Consider the following 7,090-nt stretch of genomic DNA (forward strand, 5'->3'; position numbering starts at 1 on the left):
TAAGACCATGAGAATGTTAACTGTTCAATAAGCTTTCACATAGGACTAAAATTTTACTCCTTCAGAGCATGTGAGTCACTAATTTGTCCACCGCTACCTGCAATTAATGGGGGGAGGACAGCTTAGGTCAACATACAACAAATTTCCTTGTGTACCTTTAAGAAAAGGGTTTGTTTAACAAACTAGGATACAAAGTTAGGGATGCACTATCTTGAGCTGTGTTAAACATTCAAGACAACTTAAAAGTGTATGCTCATGTGACCTTAAAATACTGTTAGCAGGCAAGAGATCTGACTTGCCTGAGTGAAGGAAACTGAATGATGTGGACACAGAGAGTAGACTCCTCCTCGGAAACAGATTGCTGGAACAACAATAATAAAGAAAAGGAAGAGCCAGCAAAATGTTTTTTCTATGGCTACAACAGCCAGAAGAGAACCAGTATCGTGCCTAACCCAGTCTGGTGCAGATTTCCAGTATCCACAAAGGACAGAGTGCATTCATACAAGAAAGCCCGCACAAATGCTTATGGCGTTGTGAACAGAGAACTAACCAGCCAACTTGCCACTTTATAACGTCAGATTCATTCCTCAGATTCCCTGCCCTATCCAAATGGGCACTAAAAGGCAAGTGGGGAGAGATGGAAGTTACTCAAGAGAAACTGCAAATGGGGAAAAAAGGTACTGGCTGAATGCTAGCCAAACCCAATATCCTGAAAAAGCAAACAAAAAAATCCTAGACCAGATTCCCAATAACTACCAGTTACAGCAAATATTTAAGTAATAAACCTTTTTTTTCAACCTAGACTACTGTAAAAATCCAAGAGACGTTACAAAGGATTAATGAGAACATTAAAGATATTACATTTAACTTATTTCTATGAAGCATCTTAGTTTTGATCCAGAGTCCAGTCCAGATACCTCAGAAAGCAGACCCAAAAATGCTTCAGATTATCTTTGAAAAAAAACAAAAATAGTGAAGTAATGCACTGTAAGAATAAAAGAAGAAAATCTAAGCAATATTCAGGGAGCTCTTAGAACAGGGAAGGAATTTGACTCAACTCACATACCCAAGTCTTCTATGAGAAGACTGTAAAGCAAAAAAGGTGCAACTAACCCGTCATGCTGCTATTACTAAGGTATTTCCAGAATGTCCGGACCCATCAAAATTCTTCTACAAAGCAGGTTAACACAGAAGCCTCTGACACTAAAAAAATTAAACAACAACAACAAAAAAAAACAAAAAACCACCAACAAAAACCCCAAACAAAACCAAAGAACAGGCAGCTAAAGCAGGATGGCTTACTTGTTAAGACTAAGGAGAGGGAAGAAAGTGATAAGCATACAGGTTTATTGAAATGTGAAAGATCTAATTAAATACAGTGCAGGCAGAAACTGCATTGGTAAAGGACAACAGCACAGAAACAACTACATTAATAGTAGAAAAAGCTCATAAGGCTATTGCAGTTTTCTGCACAGTCTAGTACCTCAGGCACTTTCCTGCTCTCAAACATCAGACATCCTGCTTATCTTTCAAGTTTTACAAATAAAAGGTCAAGCAGAGAAGCGAGTCAGCTGAGGGAACCACTTCCAGTGTAGAAAAGTGTCTCTGGAAAAGACAGAGTAGGACAGTAAGAAGTCTGATTTACAGGACATTTGCTGTCAGGCAATCTGACTAATCTGTAAATCTCTGCTGTGCACCATAAAAACACATAAGAACGCTTTTCTGTATCTCAATGGGGTGGCAGGAAACAAAGGCATCTTAAGTTTGTTACTTCCCTGGGAGACGGGTGGAGTGAAAATTTAAAAGTACTCTTCCAGATTCCAGATTACAAATCTGCTTTAAATAGTTGAAAGTAAAGAAAAAAAAAAAAAGACAAAAAATAAACCAACAAAACCCCACAATGACTGATCTTGTTAACAGAAGAGCTCTTTCCCAAACTGAGAAGAATCTTGATAAACCCCCAAAAAATCAGTGTAATATTTAATTTTTCTGTTCAGTACTAACAACTAAGAGCTAAAAGGCAGTCATCTGTCCCCTAACTCACACATACCTTCCTGCAAACCCTACCCAAGGACAACACCTAGTGAGAAATGCCATGCAGACATAAAACAAATGCAGATTAAAATTAGGGATACAACATTTACACATAAGAATGTGTTCTACAGTAAAGGAAATGCAGTGATAGCAATAGAAGAGTCATTTGCTGAAAAATTTTGAAAAAAAATTACAGGATTTTAAAGGTTTTAGCCCTTCAAAAGTGATTATTTGTTATAAAATAGTCAGAAATTCTATATAAATCATCTTATTATCAAAAAGTATCCAAATACTATACACTTTAAGAACAGGTAAATAATATGACAGAAACATTCCCCACACCCACACAAATTAAAATTTTAACTTATATCCCATATATGGGGATGTATGTCAGAACAACTGCCCAAAAGATGGAAGCAGTCAAGAACAGCTTTGAACGCTTAATTCCAAACCTCCCATATTATGTTAATTTTAAATAGTGCAGTGTCACCTTTTTTATTTTTTAAAGAAGCCTGCCCCTCAGAAAGAAATTTTGAGCTCAGAAATGGTAAGACTTTTACAGCAGTTTTAAAACAAAGTCCATGTTGTGGCCACTCTTTCATCCTTAGTCTCACCAGTGTCAAAATTACATTTCCATTTTCATCACAGACCCAGCATATCTAGCCTCCATTTATTTATTTTGCCTGTCACATGAAGATAGTTAAGCAAGATGAGAACATCACTCATCTTCCAAACTTCAGGTTTGGAAAAGGGGTTAATGAATCGTGAGGAATTTCTCACTAATTTTTAGATCACTAGCAGACTATCTCTTTATGAAAAGGCTCAAAAAAAAAATCTTACCCTTCAAATCAAATACAGAAGGGAAGATGAGCGAAATAGCAGCTCTCCTGAACTTTCTCAAGTCAGCTTAGACCACAAAAATTCTTAAGGATCCTCAAGAACCCAAACTGCTAAAAATTAGGGAATGCATATGCTAACCATACAAAAATAAATACACAGAAGATCATTCTCTGTAGCATTCAAAAAAAACCATCTGAAACTAACTTAACTGATCTCAGGAACAGGACTGCTCCTATTGCAGTCATTTAGTGAGAAAGGATCTTGGTCAATTTTTAGGTCGTATTTAGAAAAATAAAGTCACAAAGGAGCACTGCCAGTTAACTGAAGCTATTCGAGTAAAAAAAAAAAAAAAAAAAATCTGTTTGAGTTTGTGTAGTACGTTCTCTTGGAATAGAAGATAAAAAGCCAGTTTCCAAAAATATACATGGGTAAAGCTTAGTCTAGTTCCATTCACAGCTACTTCCAAAATAAAAATCAACGTTCATGGAGGAAAGAGACACATACTCAAATATTCTTTAAACAAGAAAGAAAGCAAGGACAAGAACAGAAACACATAGATGAAACTACATGAGAAGATAATACTTGTAAAGCACAAAGACAATCTTAGCTTTAAAACTGTAACAAGAAAATAGTATTCATGTCTACTTTCAAAAATCTACTGAATCTTACCACTCTTAGTTATAAAGCTTAATATCACAACAGCCTGAAAAGTTTTTTCACTTTTATGATACATACCAATGCAGAATATCACCACTATATCTGATCTTCACAAAAGCAGAATCAATACTACTCATTTTCATAGCACTTTTTATCTTCTCAGCTTTAAAAAAAAAAAAAAAAACAAAAAAAACCTAAAAACTGCCAGCCTAATTACAGGATGAATACTGAACTCATGCTTCTAGTCATAGGATTCCAAACATTAAGGGCATTGACTTTAGTCTGTATAAAGTACTCAAAACTACTTCATCTCCACTCTAAAATGTCTTAACCACTAAGGCTACAGCTACCCATAGTTGTGACAGCTGAAGACTTATACCACCTGGCACAAAGATACTACCCTACTTGATGGAAGGGATTGCTTCTTTCACATTCACCAAGTTACTAATGTGAATACTTTTAAATTGCTTTCAACCAAAACTGGCTGGATTAGCTGAAAACTCAGATTTAAACTTACTAAACTAACCTCATTTATTGATACATCAGAAAAAACTCTGCTATCAGAGTTCAAGAGTAGTCTCCCATGCAGGCACAGTAATAAGCAGCTACATGAGTGGTAAGGTCTTTAAGGGGTTTTTAGTTAACAATTTAAAAAGAAAAAAATGCTAAGAACATAATCCCTTAGCATGAACCTGAACTAAATATAAAAGCAAACACAACTCAAAAGCTTAAACTTCACAGGCAAGTACTGATCCTTAGCCAAGTCATGGTAAACAACTTGTGTCCATGGCTACACCACTTCAGAGCAAGCCTAAAATACATGTAAGAGATAGTATTAGTTTCTAAACTAATGGGTCAGTACGTATAGCTGCAAATATTCTGCCCAGGAAAGAAAAGATGCAGAGTCCCCTTAGCAAAAAAATCTCTGGTGTTCCTTCTGTGATTATATTCAGATGAGAGTAACACTGAAATTCGTTAAGACAATTGAAAGGTAAAACACATACTCCTCTTTTGAAGGGCAGGAACTATGACTGTAGGTTCCATTGTAGACAATATAACTTTTGTCTGTTGAGTCTTTGGCCATGGTGTTCATTTTCTGTTTGATGAAAAGACACAGCAACAGTGTGCAACCTTCTCTTTACAGTTTTTAAAGGATATTGCTCCTCTTTAACGTGGACTTGTGTTGCAGTCATCTGAGGGTTACACAAACAATGGAGCAGAGCTTTTGCACACCACCAGAATGACCAGAACTCTTGTTATTCATACTACTTCTTTTTATCTTTTCAGAGAAATGCACTGAACAGTCCTTAGCTATGTGCACAGGTTCGTAAGTTCAGGGTCACACCTGAGTTAGGTATCTTTCCGATAGTTTCATTCAAGTTCAGTACATTTGTATCTGAATGATCTGAAAGTACTCAAGGAATGAAAAAGAAACTTTAATATAAAGGAAATGAGAGAGCATCACGGAAAAGAGGCTCTGCAATCCAAGACAAAGAGCATATGAGAGCACAGACTCCAGCAGAAAGAGAAGCACATGAAAAGTATTCGTTCTTGACAGGCAAAATTATAATTCAGGATTGCCAAACTGGAATCTGAAAAAGCACCACAATCCCCAGTTTAACTCTAAGCATCTTCTCGATAACAGCAGCTACCACAGATTTTTAAGGTTCTTGTACCGAATTCCAATTTCTTTATAAACACACTAAAGCCCCTGAGATCAAGAAAAAAATCCTATAGAGCTCTCCAAAATACAGCACAGGCATACCACCACTGGTTATGAAATCTTGTGGGGACCCCTGGTGGTTCCTGCTTACTTACTCTCCCTACTACTGATTTTCAAACTCCAAAGAAGTGAAGAAAATACCAGCTAATGAGGAACCCATTTGCTGTACCCTGGTTAGAGAAATGACAAGTCTTTGGTAACCAAAAAATAAAAAAGGCTGGGGGCTCTTCTTGGTATGTGTAACAAACAGATAAATTGACAGATGCACTATGTAGATCTATGCACGCTTCAAGGCTAGGAGCCCTGACAATAGGCTTGCTCTTTTTCTTGCTCTGGATCCTCTCAAGCAGCAGTGTTAAGGCAGCAAGGTGAGGAAGGACTGAAGTGATCTGCAATCAACACCTGAATCTGGCTCATAGCTGACCTTCTTGGCTGTACTAGACAGAAGCCACCTCATTTTTGTAAATACAGCATATCCAACCATTACTGATCGCCATTCTGGTCTTCTTCAAAGGATGAAATAAATAAATAAATCTGTTAAGAGAGACCTGTGAACCTCTGATGTTAATAAATAAGATTGTTAATGGCTTGTTTCTGCTTTTTAGTAAAAACATATACACTAACCAAAGGAGATTTAAAAAACCCCCGAAAGGCAGTGAAGCCCTAGATGCACGAACACCACCAAAAGTGAAGTATTCACTAAATCAAGTGTGTTAGCAGTTCTGAATGCACAGCAAGTTCCCCTCACTTGAGTAGTATTCTCTCCAGCTGTAAAACTTAGTTGGCTGGTTGGCAAGTACAACTTCTAAAATTATGTGTACTTTGTCAGGGTCTACAAATGGTAGACAAGTTTCTGGCAGGAGGGTCTAGAGCGAAATTACTACTGTTAAATAGTGGTATCAAGCTGAAAGCAAGAATCAAGGTGGGTATTTTATGAGGAAAAAAAGAAAGTGGCTTCGTGGGAGATTTTTAATTTTGAAAACTACAGAAAAAAGATTTAGTAATACTTTACTAAAAGGCTTCTAGTTAACAGAGTTAACACAAGGTCAGTTATCTTAAATGTGTTACATAACCACAGAGATGAGGTCAGCCCACTGGGTTCCTAGATCAACTTTATTAAAAATAATCCATCCTCTACCTATCCAAAGAACCAAAAGGTTTTTTAAAATTTGTTAGAGAGGAATAAACATTCAGGTTTTTGTGACTGTGGTAATAACACGAATACTCAGTGCACAGGTTGTAGGTTTCCTCAAGCGTTCTGCAGTCTTACAAGCTTTGTTGCTTAAGTTAAAAGAATATTCATGTCTCGGCACAAAACCGAAGAAAACTAGTAAGTCTGTAAGACTGATAATAATTCTAAGTGTTTACTCATTCTTGTAGTGTTCCATATCAGAATAGAATTTTTCTGCAAGACTAGCAGCGAAAAGTCAAATAATAATTAAAAAAAAACTTCAGTTTTCCTTCCTAGAGATACCCCCTTTGGAATTTTGCAGATTCACTTTTCAGAATCAGGAAACGAGCGTGTTTGGAAGCATATGGAGAACTGCTCCCCTCCCACCCGACAACACATACACAGGAGGGAAATTAATAACAGAAGCCTCAAGGGAAAAGCTGCAGTAGATCAAGAACTGCAGATAACACATCAAAACCCAACAAATCTGGCAGAGAACACTAGTTTGGAGATAACAGTGGAAGGAACTCAAACACAAACTTATCTTTCAGGAAAACGAGTACATGAATTTTAACTGGCGGGGGGATGTCAAAATATTAAGTCACCTCAGTAGCTCTATCTGTAATTTAAAGATGTTACTGAAGTAAAATTACATTTTTACTTTT

This window comes from Pygoscelis adeliae, unplaced genomic scaffold (assembly GCF_000699105.1).
Source record: "Pygoscelis adeliae isolate BGI_AS28 unplaced genomic scaffold, ASM69910v1 Scaffold167, whole genome shotgun sequence".
Taxonomy (NCBI): Eukaryota; Metazoa; Chordata; class Aves; order Sphenisciformes; family Spheniscidae; genus Pygoscelis; species Pygoscelis adeliae.